Genomic DNA, 13,560 nt, shown 5'->3' with positions numbered 1-13,560 from the left:
GCACTACGGGGCCTGACAGCTGAGTAGACAGCGCTCTCGACTCGTAATCCTAGCGTCCGTGTTCGATCCTCCGGTGATGGCAGAAACGAAATTTGGCAGTTTGTTTCACCCTGTTGCCCCTGTTACCTAGCAGTAAATAGGTACCTGGGATTTAAACAGCTGTTACGGGTTGCTTCCTGTGTGTGTGTGTGTGTGTGTGTGTGTGTAGGTTTGTGTGTTTGAGTGTGTGTGTGTGTGTGTGTGTGTGTGCGTGCGTGTGCGTGCGTGTTTGTGTGTGTTTGTGTGTACTCACCTAGTTGTGCTTGCGGGGGTTGAGCTCTGGCTCTGTGGTCCCGCCTCTCAACCGTCAATCAACAGGTGTACAGGTTCTTGAGCCTATTGTGCTCTATCATATCTACACTTGAAACTGTGTATGGAGTCAGCCTTCTCCACATTACTGCCTAATGCATTCCATTTGTCAAGCACTCTGACACTAAAAAAGTTTTTTCTAATATCTCTGTGGTTCATTTGGGCACTCAGTTTCCACATGTGGCCCCTAGTGTTAAATAGCCTCTCTTTATCAACCCTGTCGATTCCCTTGAGAATCTTGAATGTGTTGATCATGTCCCCCCTAACTCTTCTGTCTTCCAACGAAGTTAGGTTCAATTCCCGTAGTCTCTCCTCGTAGCTCATACCTCTCAGCTCGGGTACTAGTCTGGTGGCAAACCTTTGAACTTTTTCCAGTTTAGTTTTATGCTTGACTAGATATGGACTCCATGCTGGAGCCGCATACTTCAAGATTGGTCTGACATATGTGGTATATATTGTTCTGAAAGATTCCTTACACAAGTTTCTAAAGGCCGTTCTTATTTAGCCTACCTGGTATATGCTGCTGATGTTATCCTTTTGATATGAGCTTCAGGGGAGAGGTCTGGCGTGATATCAACCCCCAGGTCTTTCTCTCTCTCTGACTCTTGAAGTATTTCATCTCCCAAGTGATACCTTGTATCTGGTCTCCTGCTTCCTACCCCTATCTTCATTACATTACATTTGCTTGGGTTAAACTCTAACAGCCATTTGTTCGACCATTCCTGCAGCTTGTCCAGGTCTTCTTGAAGCCTCAAGCTGTCCTCCTCTGTCCTAATCCTTCTCATAATTTTGGCGTCGTCAGCAAACATTGAGAGGAATGAGTTTATGCCCTCTGGGAGATCATTTACGTATATCAGAAACAGGTTAGGTCCAAGCACAGAGCCCTGTGGGACTCCACTGGTGACTTCACGCCATTCTGAGGTCTCACCCCTCACTATTACTCTCTGCTTCCTATTGCTTAGGTACTCCCTTATCCACTGGAGCGCCCTACTAGTTACTCCTGCCTGTCTCTCCAGCTTATGCATCAACCTTTTATAGGGTACTGTGTCAAAGGCTTTCCGACAGTCCAAAAAAAACGCAGTCCGCCCATTCTTCTCTTTCTTGCCTTATCTTTGTCACCTGATCGTAGAATTCTATCAAGCCTGTAAGGCATGATTTACCCTCCCTGAACACATGTTGATGGGTTGTAACGAAGTCTCTTCTCTCCAGATGTGTTACTAGGTTTTTTCTCACAATCTTCTCCATCACCTTGCATGGTATACAAGTTAAGGACACTGGCCTGTAGTTCAGTGCCTCTTGTCTGTCACCCTTTTTAAGTATTGGTACTACATTAGCAGTCTTCCATATTTCTGGTAGGTCTCCCATTTCCAGTGACCTACTATACACTATGGAGAGTGGCAAGCAAAGTGCTCCTGCACACTCTTTCAATACCCATGGTGAGATTCCATCCGGCCCAACAGCTTTTCTCACATCCAGCTCCAATAGATGTTTCTTGACCTCATCTCTTGTAATTTCGAACCTTTCCAAGGTCACCTGGTTTGCTGCCACCTCTCCTAGCGAAGTGACTTCTCCGTGTTCTATTGTAAAGACCTCCTGGACCTTTTGTTGAGTTCTTCACACGCCTCTTTGTCATTCTTTGTGTACCTGTGTGTGTGTGTGTTAGTGAAAAATAAATGTAGTAGATATAAAATATGAAAAATACATATGTTTGAGAGGCGGGGTCCAAGAGCTAATAACTTCAATTTTGTAGACACAAATAGTAAATACAAGGAGTAAATACACACACACACACACACACACACACACACACACATTAGTTGATAAAGGACTGTTCTGTGTGTATACCTATGTATACTATTATCAGGAGCGACAGACAAGTGCAGCTATGTGTGTCTATGTGTACCTGCAATTGGACTGACATGTGTACGGTAATTATCTGTGTGTTAATCTTAAAAGGAACATATTAGTGAATGTTTTTTTATCTAAATTGATTGACATATATACGTGTACGCGTGTTTAGTGTTACTGTAATTTATAATGTTAGCGTGTGTACGTGTGAATGACATAGTGTCCCATCATTGTTACATTTTTTGTTACATGTTTACTATTGTCAGGAGCGACAGACAAGTGCAGCTATGTGTGTCTATGTGTACCTGCAATTGGACTGACACGTGTACGGTAATTATCTGTGTCCGTTGTTGAGGGAACATATTAGTGAATGTTTATTTATGTAAATTGATTGACATATGTACGTGTACCCGTGATTAGTGGTACTGTAATTTACATGGTTAACAGGTTTATGTTTGAATTACATAGTATCCCATCATTGTCTCATTTTTTGTTACTATTTTTAGTTCGCTCTCAATCTCTCTGACTCACGAGGACCATTTGTGCTCATGTGTGTTTATTAAAGAAAAATAATCATATTTTGTTTACAAAATAACTTGTACTTATTTTACAAAGAAACCTTTTCAAAGAACAGGTAATTTTCATGTATGCATTAATTTTTCTAACATACAAGTCAATGACACACTACCTCACATCAGTCAGGAACACTTTTGTTACTATCTCTTCACAGCGTCTTTTACATAAATACCCTATCTTAACAAATTCATTCATTAAAATCATAACTGGCAACCCCCCGCCCACCCGACCTCCCCCACAGGTCCAAGGCCACTAAGTGACTAACCCCACACCAACCCTCCAACCCAGGAAGCATCATTCCTTTCCCTTAACCTCTCGCAAATTATGTTTTTGACGAATACACGCACTACGGGGCCTGACAGCTGAGTAGACAGCGCTCTCGACTCGTAATCCTAGCGTCCGTGTTCGATCCTCCGGTGAATGGCAGAAACGAAATTTGGCAGTTTGTTTCACCCTGTTGCCCCTGTTACCTAGCAGTAAATAGGTACCTGGGATTTAAACAGCTGTTACGGGTTGCTTCCTGTGTGTGTGTGTGTGTGTGTGTGTGTGTGTGTGTGTGTGTAGGTTTGTGTGTTTGAGTGTGTGTGTGTGTGTGTGTGTGTGTGCGTGCGTGTGCGTGCGTGTTTGTGTGTTTGTGTGTACTCACCTAGTTGTGCTTGCGGGGGTTGAGCTCTGGCTCTGTGGTCCCGCCTCTCAACCGTCAATCAACAGGTGTACAGGTTCTTGAGCCTATTGTGCTCTATCATATCTACACTTGAAACTGTGTATGGAGTCAGCCTTCTCCACATTACTGCCTAATGCATTCCATTTGTCAAGCACTCTGACACTAAAAAGTTTTTTCTAATATCTCTGTGGTTCATTTGGGCACTCAGTTTCCACATGTGGCCCCTAGTGTTAAATAGCCTCTCTTTATCAACCCTGTCGATTCCCTTGAGAATCTTGAATGTGTTGATCATGTCCCCCCTAACTCTTCTGTCTTCCAACGAAGTTAGGTTCAATTCCCGTAGTCTCTCCTCGTAGCTCATACCTCTCAGCTCGGGTACTAGTCTGGTGGCAAACCTTTGAACTTTTTCCAGTTTAGTTTTATGCTTGACTAGATATGGACTCCATGCTGGAGCCGCATACTCCAAGATTGGTCTGACATATGTGGTATATAATGTTCTGAAAGATTCCTTACACAAGTTTCTAAAGGCCGTTCTTATTTAGCCAACCTGGTATATGCTGCTGATGTTATCCTTTTGATATGAGCTTCAGGGGAGAGGTCTGGCGTGATATCAACCCCCAGGTCTTTCTCTCTCTCTGACTCTTGAAGTATTTCATCTCCCAAGTGATACCTTGTATCTGGTCTCCTGCTTCCTACCCCTATCTTCATTACATTACATTTGCTTGGGTTAAACTCTAACAGCCATTTGTTCGACCATTCCTGCAGCTTGTCCAGGTCTTCTTGAAGCCTCAAGCTGTCCTCCTCTGTCCTAATCCTTCTCATAATTTTGGCGTCGTCAGCAAACATTGAGAGGAATGAGTTTATGCCCTCTGGGAGATCATTTACGTATATCAGAAACAGGTTAGGTCCAAGCACAGAGCCCTGTGGGACTCCACTGGTGACTTCACGCCATTCTGAGGTCTCACCCCTCACTATTACTCTCTGCTTCCTATTGCTTAGGTACTCCCTTATCCACTGGAGCGCCCTACTAGTTACTCCTGCCTGTCTCTCCAGCTTATGCATCAACCTTTTATAGGGTACTGTGTCAAAGGCTTTCCGACAGTCCAAAAAAACGCAGTCCGCCAATTCTTCTCTTTCTTGCCTTATCTTTGTCACCTGATCGTAGAATTCTATCAAGCCTGTAAGGCATGATTTACCCTCCCTGAACACATGTTGATGGGTTGTAACGAAGTCTCTTCTCTCCAGATGTGTTACTAGGTTTTTTCTCACAATCTTCTCCATCACCTTGCATGGTATACAAGTTAAGGACACTGGCCTGTAGTTCAGTGCCTCTTGTCTGTCACCCTTTTTAAGTATTGGTACTACATTAGCAGTCTTCCATATTTCTGGTAGGTCTCCCATTTCCAGTGACCTACTATACACTATGGAGAGTGGCAAGCAAAGTGCTCCTGCACACTCTTTCAATACCCATGGTGAGATTCCATCCGGCCCAATAGCTTTTCTCACATCCAGCTCCAATAGATGTTTCTTGACCTCATCTCTTGTAATTTCGAACCTTTCCAAGGTCACCTGGTTTGCTGCCACCTCTCCTAGCGAAGTGACTTCTCCGTGTTCTATTGTAAAGACCTCCTGGAACCTTTTGTTGAGTTCTTCACACGCCTCTTTGTCATTCTTTGTGTACCTGTGTGTGTGTGTGTTAGTGAAAAATAAATGTAGTAGATATAAAAAATGAAAAATACATATGTTTGAGAGGCGGGGTCCAAGAGCTAATAATTTATAATTTTGTAGACACAAATAGTAAATACAAGGAGTAAATACTCACACACACACACACACACACACACACACATTAGTTGATAAAGGACTGTTTTGTGTGTATACCTATGTATACTATTATCAGGAGCGACAGACAAGTGCAGCTATGTGTGTCTATGTGTACCTGCAATTGGACTGACATGTGTACGGTAATTATCTGTGTGTTAATTTTAAAAGGAACATATTAGTGAATGTTTTTTTTATCTAAATTGATTGACATATATACGTGTACGCGTGTTTAGTGTTACTGTAATTTATAATGTTAGCGTGTGTACGTGTGAATGACATAGTGTCCCATCATTGTTACATTTTTTGTTACATGTTTACTATTGTCAGGAGCGACAGACAAGTGCAGCTGTGTGTCTATGTGTACCTGCAGTTGGACTGACACGTGTACGGTAATTATCTGTGTCCGTTGTTGAGGGAACATATTAGTGAATGTTTATTTATGTAAATTGATTGACATATGTACGTGTACCCGTGATTAGTGGTACTGTAATTTACATGGTTAACAGGTTTATGTTTGAATTACATAGTATCCCATCATTGTCTCATTTTTTGTTACTATTTTTAGTTCGCTCTCAATCTCTCTGACTCACGAGGACCATTTGTGCTCATGTGTGTTTATTAAAGAAAAATAATCATATTTTGTTTACAAAATAACTTGTACTTATTTTACAAAGAAAACTTTTCAAAGAACAGGTAATTTTCATGTATGCATTAATTTTTCTAACATACAAGTCAATGACACACTACCTCACATCAGTCAGGAACACTTTTGTTACTATCTCTTCACAGCGTCTTTTACATAAATACCCTATCTTAACAAATTCATTCATTAAAATCATAACTGGCAACCCCCCGCCCACCCGACCTCCCCCACAGGTCCAAGGCCACTAAGTGACTAACCCCACACCAACCCTCCAACCCAGGAAGCATCATTCCTTTCCCTTAACCTCTCGCAAATTATGTTTTTGACGAATACACGCACTACGGGGCCTGACAGCTGAGTAGACAGCGCTCTCGACTCGTAATCCTAGCGTCCGTGTTCGATCCTCCGGTGATGGCAGAAACGAAATTTGGCAGTTTGTTTCACCCTGTTGCCCCTGTTACCTAGCAGTAAATAGGTACCTGGGATTTAAACAGCTGTTACGGGTTGCTTCCTGTGTGTGTGTGTGTGTGTGTGTGTGTGTGTAGGTGTGTGTAGTTGTGTTTGAGTGTGTGTGTGTGTGTGTGTGTGTGTGCGTGCGTGTGCGTGCGTGTTTGTGTGTGTTTGTGTGTACTCACCTAGTTGTGCTTGCGGGGGTTGAGCTCTGGCTCTGTGGTCCCGCCTCTCAACCGTCAATCAACAGGTGTACAGGTTCTTGAGCCTATTGTGCTCTATCATATCTACACTTGAAACTGTGTATGGAGTCAGCCTTCTCCACATTACTGCCTAATGCATTCCATTTGTCAAGCACTCTGACACTAAAAAAGTTTTTTCTAATATCTCTGTGGTTCATTTGGGCACTCAGTTTCCACATGTGGCCCCTAGTGTTAAATAGCCTCTCTTTATCAACCCTGTCGATTCCCTTGAGAATCTTGAATGTGTTGATCATGTCCCCCCTAACTCTTCTGTCTTCCAACGAAGTTAGGTTCAATTCCCGTAGTCTCTCCTCGTAGCTCATACCTCTCAGCTCGGGTACTAGTCTGGTGGCAAACCTTTGAACTTTTTCCAGTTTAGTTTTATGCTTGACTAGATATGGACTCCATGCTGGAGCCGCATACTTCAAGATTGGTCTGACATATGTGGTATATAATTGTTCTGAAAGATTCCTTACACAAGTTTCTAAAGGCCGTTCTTATTTAGCCTACCTGGTATATGCTGCTGATGTTATCCTTTTGATATGAGCTTCAGGGGAGAGGTCTGGCGTGATATCAACCCCCAGGTCTTTCTCTCTCTCTGACTCTTGAAGTATTTCATCTCCCAAGTGATACCTTGTATCTGGTCTCCTGCTTCCTACCCCTATCTTCATTACATTACATTTGCTTGGGTTAAACTCTAACAGCCATTTGTTCGACCATTCCTGCAGCTTGTCCAGGTCTTCTTGAAGCCTCAAGCTGTCCTCCTCTGTCCTAATCCTTCTCATAATTTTGGCGTCGTCAGCAAACATTGAGAGGAATGAGTTTATGCCCTCTGGGAGATCATTTACGTATATCAGAAACAGGTTAGGTCCAAGCACAGAGCCCTGTGGGACTCCACTGGTGACTTCACGCCATTCTGAGGTCTCACCCCTCACTATTACTCTCTGCTTCCTATTGCTTAGGTACTCCCTTATCCACTGGAGCGCCCTACTAGTTACTCCTGCCTGTCTCTCCAGCTTATGCATCAACCTTTTATAGGGTACTGTGTCAAAGGCTTTCCGACAGTCCAAAAAAACGCAGTCCGCCATTCTTCTCTTTCTTGCCTTATCTTTGTCACCTGATCGTAGAATTCTATCAAGCCTGTAAGGCATGATTTACCCTCCCTGAACACATGTTGATGGGTTGTAACGAAGTCTCTTCTCTCCAGATGTGTTACTAGGTTTTTTCTCACAATCTTCTCCATCACCTTGCATGGTATACAAGTTAAGGACACTGGCCTGTAGTTCAGTGCCTCTTGTCTGTCACCCTTTTTAAGTATTGGTACTACATTAGCAGTCTTCCATATTTCTGGTAGGTCTCCCATTTCCAGTGACCTACTATACACTATGGAGAGTGGCAAGCAAAGTGCTCCTGCACACTCTTTCAATACCCATGGTGAGATTCCATCCGGCCCAACAGCTTTTCTCACATCCAGCTCCAATAGATGTTTCTTGACCTCATCTCTTGTAATTTCGAACCTTTCCAAGGTCACCTGGTTTGCTGCCACCTCTCCTAGCGAAGTGACTTCTCCGTGTTCTATTGTAAAGACCTCCTGGACCTTTTGTTGAGTTCTTCACACGCCTCTTTGTCATTCTTTGTGTACCTGTGTGTGTGTGTGTTAGTGAAAAATAAATGTAGTAGATATAAAATATGAAAAATACATATGTTTGAGAGGCGGGGTCCAAGAGCTAATAACTCAATTTTGTAGACACAAATAGTAAATACAAGGAGTAAATACACACACACACACACACACACACACACACACACACATTAGTTGATAAAGGACTGTTCTGTGTGTATACCTATGTATACTATTATCAGGAGCGACAGACAAGTGCAGCTATGTGTGTCTATGTGTACCTGCAATTGGACTGACATGTGTACGGTAATTATCTGTGTGTTAATCTTAAAAGGAACATATTAGTGAATGTTTTTTTATCTAAATTGATTGACATATATACGTGTACGCGTGTTTAGTGTTACTGTAATTTATAATGTTAGCGTGTGTACGTGTGAATGACATAGTGTCCCATCATTGTTACATTTTTTGTTACATGTTTACTATTGTCAGGAGCGACAGACAAGTGCAGCTATGTGTGTCTATGTGTACCTGCAATTGGACTGACACGTGTACGGTAATTATCTGTGTCCGTTGTTGAGGGAACATATTAGTGAATGTTTATTTATGTAAATTGATTGACATATGTACGTGTACCCGTGATTAGTGGTACTGTAATTTACATGGTTAACAGGTTTATGTTTGAATTACATAGTATCCCATCATTGTCTCATTTTTTGTTACTATTTTTAGTTCGCTCTCAATCTCTCTGACTCACGAGGACCATTTGTGCTCATGTGTGTTTATTAAAGAAAAATAATCATATTTTGTTTACAAAATAACTTGTACTTATTTTACAAAGAAACCTTTTCAAAGAACAGGTAATTTTCATGTATGCATTAATTTTTCTAACATACAAGTCAATGACACACTACCTCACATCAGTCAGGAACACTTTTGTTACTATCTCTTCACAGCGTCTTTTACATAAATACCCTATCTTAACAAATTCATTCATTAAAATCATAACTGGCAACCCCCCGCCCACCCGACCTCCCCCACAGGTCCAAGGCCACTAAGTGACTAACCCCACACCAACCCTCCAACCCAGGAAGCATCATTCCTTTCCCTTAACCTCTCGCAAATTATGTTTTTGACGAATACACGCACTACGGGGCCTGACAGCTGAGTAGACAGCGCTCTCGACTCGTAATCCTAGCGTCCGTGTTCGATCCTCCGGTGATGGCAGAAACGAAATTTGGCAGTTTGTTTCACCCTGTTGCCCCTGTTACCTAGCAGTAAATAGGTACCTGGGATTTAAACAGCTGTTACGGGTTGCTTCCTGTGTGTGTGTGTGTGTGTGTGTGTGTGTGTGTGTGTGTGTGTGTAGGTTTGTGTGTTTGAGTGTGTGTGTGTGTGTGTGTGTGTGTGCGTGCGTGTGCGTGCGTGTTTGTGTTTGTGTGTACTCACCTAGTTGTGCTTGCGGGGGTTGAGCTCTGGCTCTGTGGTCCCGCCTCTCAACCGTCAATCAACAGGTGTACAGGTTCTTGAGCCTATTGTGCTCTATCATATCTACACTTGAAACTGTGTATGGAGTCAGCCTTCTCCACATTACTGCCTAATGCATTCCATTTGTCAAGCACTCTGACACTAAAAAAGTTTTTTCTAATATCTCTGTGGTTCATTTGGGCACTCAGTTTCCACATGTGGCCCCTAGTGTTAAATAGCCTCTCTTTATCAACCCTGTCGATTCCCTTGAGAATCTTGAATGTGTTGATCATGTCCCCCCTAACTCTTCTGTCTTCCAACGAAGTTAGGTTCAATTCCCGTAGTCTCTCCTCGTAGCTCATACCTCTCAGCTCGGGTACTAGTCTGGTGGCAAACCTTTGAACTTTTTCCAGTTTAGTTTTATGCTTGACTAGATATGGACTCCATGCTGGAGCCGCATACTCCAAGATTGGTCTGACATATGTGGTATATAATGTTCTGAAAGATTCCTTACACAAGTTTCTAAAGGCCGTTCTTATTTAGCCAACCTGGTATATGCTGCTGATGTTATCCTTTTGATATGAGCTTCAGGGGAGAGGTCTGGCGTGATATCAACCCCCAGGTCTTTCTCTCTCTCTGACTCTTGAAGTATTTCATCTCCCAAGTGATACCTTGTATCTGGTCTCCTGCTTCCTACCCCTATCTTCATTACATTACATTTGCTTGGGTTAAACTCTAACAGCCATTTGTTCGACCATTCCTGCAGCTTGTCCAGGTCTTCTTGAAGCCTCAAGCTGTCCTCCTCTGTCCTAATCCTTCTCATAATTTTGGCGTCGTCAGCAAACATTGAGAGGAATGAGTTTATGCCCTCTGGGAGATCATTTACGTATATCAGAAACAGGTTAGGTCCAAGCACAGAGCCCTGTGGGACTCCACTGGTGACTTCACGCCATTCTGAGGTCTCACCCCTCACTATTACTCTCTGCTTCCTATTGCTTAGGTACTCCCTTATCCACTGGAGCGCCCTACTAGTTACTCCTGCCTGTCTCTCCAGCTTATGCATCAACCTTTTATAGGGTACTGTGTCAAAGGCTTTCCGACAGTCCAAAAAAACGCAGTCCGCCAATTCTTCTCTTTCTTGCCTTATCTTTGTCACCTGATCGTAGAATTCTATCAAGCCTGTAAGGCATGATTTACCCTCCCTGAACACATGTTGATGGGTTGTAACGAAGTCTCTTCTCTCCAGATGTGTTACTAGGTTTTTTCTCACAATCTTCTCCATCACCTTGCATGGTATACAAGTTAAGGACACTGGCCTGTAGTTCAGTGCCTCTTGTCTGTCACCCTTTTTAAGTATTGGTACTACATTAGCAGTCTTCCATATTTCTGGTAGGTCTCCCATTTCCAGTGACCTACTATACACTATGGAGAGTGGCAAGCAAAGTGCTCCTGCACACTCTTTCAATACCCATGGTGAGATTCCATCCGGCCCAATAGCTTTTCTCACATCCAGCTCCAATAGATGTTTCTTGACCTCATCTCTTGTAATTTCGAACCTTTCCAAGGTCACCTGGTTTGCTGCCACCTCTCCTAGCGAAGTGACTTCTCCGTGTTCTATTGTAAAGACCTCCTGGAACCTTTTGTTGAGTTCTTCACACGCCTCTTTGTCATTCTTTGTGTACCTGTGTGTGTGTGTGTTAGTGAAAAATAAATGTAGTAGATATAAAAAATGAAAAATACATATGTTTGAGAGGCGGGGTCCAAGAGCTAATAATTATAATTTTGTAGACACAAATAGTAAATACAAGGAGTAAATACTCACACACACACACACACACACACACACACATTAGTTGATAAAGGACTGTTTTGTGTGTATACCTATGTATACTATTATCAGGAGCGACAGACAAGTGCAGCTATGTGTGTCTATGTGTACCTGCAATTGGACTGACATGTGTACGGTAATTATCTGTGTGTTAATTTTAAAAGGAACATATTAGTGAATGTTTTTTTTATCTAAATTGATTGACATATATACGTGTACGCGTGTTTAGTGTTACTGTAATTTATAATGTTAGCGTGTGTACGTGTGAATGACATAGTGTCCCATCATTGTTACATTTTTTGTTACATGTTTACTATTGTCAGGAGCGACAGACAAGTGCAGCTGTGTGTCTATGTGTACCTGCAGTTGGACTGACACGTGTACGGTAATTATCTGTGTCCGTTGTTGAGGGAACATATTAGTGAATGTTTATTTATGTAAATTGATTGACATATGTACGTGTACCCGTGATTAGTGGTACTGTAATTTACATGGTTAACAGGTTTATGTTTGAATTACATAGTATCCCATCATTGTCTCATTTTTTGTTACTATTTTTAGTTCGCTCTCAATCTCTCTGACTCACGAGGACCATTTGTGCTCATGTGTGTTTATTAAAGAAAAATAATCATATTTTGTTTACAAAATAACTTGTACTTATTTTACAAAGAAAACTTTTCAAAGAACAGGTAATTTTCATGTATGCATTAATTTTTCTAACATACAAGTCAATGACACACTACCTCACATCAGTCAGGAACACTTTTGTTACTATCTCTTCACAGCGTCTTTTACATAAATACCCTATCTTAACAAATTCATTCATTAAAATCATAACTGGCAACCCCCCGCCCACCCGACCTCCCCCACAGGTCCCAGGCCACTAAGTGACTAACCCCACACCAACCCTCCAACCCAGGAAGCATCATTCCTTTCCCTTAACCTCTCGCAAATTATGTTTTTGACGAATACACGCACTACGGGGCCTGACAGCTGAGTAGACAGCGCTCTCGACTCGTAATCCTAGCGTCCGTGTTCGATCCTCCGGTGATGGCAGAAACGAAATTTGGCAGTTTGTTTCACCCTGTTGCCCCTGTTACCTAGCAGTAAATAGGTACCTGGGATTTAAACAGCTGTTACGGGTTGCTTCCTGTGTGTGTGTGTGTGTGTGTGTGTGTGTGTAGGTTTGTGTGTTTGAGTGTGTGTGTGTGTGTGTGTGTGTGTGCGTGCGTGTGCGTGCGTGTTTGTGTGTGTTTGTGTGTACTCACCTAGTTGTGCTTGCGGGGGTTGAGCTCTGGCTCTGTGGTCCCGCCTCTCAACCGTCAATCAACAGGTGTACAGGTTCTTGAGCCTATTGTGCTCTATCATATCTACACTTGAAACTGTGTATGGAGTCAGCCTTCTCCACATTACTGCCTAATGCATTCCATTTGTCAAGCACTCTGACACTAAAAAAGTTTTTTCTAATATCTCTGTGGTTCATTTGGGCACTCAGTTTCCACATGTGGCCCCTAGTGTTAAATAGCCTCTCTTTATCAACCCTGTCGATTCCCTTGAGAATCTTGAATGTGTTGATCATGTCCCCCCTAACTCTTCTGTCTTCCAACGAAGTTAGGTTCAATTCCCGTAGTCCTCTCCTCGTAGCTCATACCTCTCAGCTCGGGTACTAGTCTGGTGGCAAACCTTTGAACTTTTTCCAGTTTAGTTTTATGCTTGACTAGATATGGACTCCATGCTGGAGCCGCATACTTCAAGATTGGTCTGACATATGTGGTATATATTGTTCTGAAAGATTCCTTACACAAGTTTCTAAAGGCCGTTCTTATTTAGCCTACCTGGTATATGCTGCTGATGTTATCCTTTTGATATGAGCTTCAGGGGAGAGGTCTGGCGTGATATCAACCCCCAGGTCTTTCTCTCTCTCTGACTCTTGAAGTATTTCATCTCCCAAGTGATACCTTGTATCTGGTCTCCTGCTTCCTACCCCTATCTTCATTACATTACATTTGCTTGGGTTAAACTCTAACAGCCATTTGTTCGACCATTCCT

Source organism: Procambarus clarkii, chromosome 22 (genome assembly GCF_040958095.1).
Source record: "Procambarus clarkii isolate CNS0578487 chromosome 22, FALCON_Pclarkii_2.0, whole genome shotgun sequence".
Taxonomy (NCBI): Eukaryota; Metazoa; Arthropoda; class Malacostraca; order Decapoda; family Cambaridae; genus Procambarus; species Procambarus clarkii.
This window is presented reverse-complemented; position numbering follows the sequence as displayed.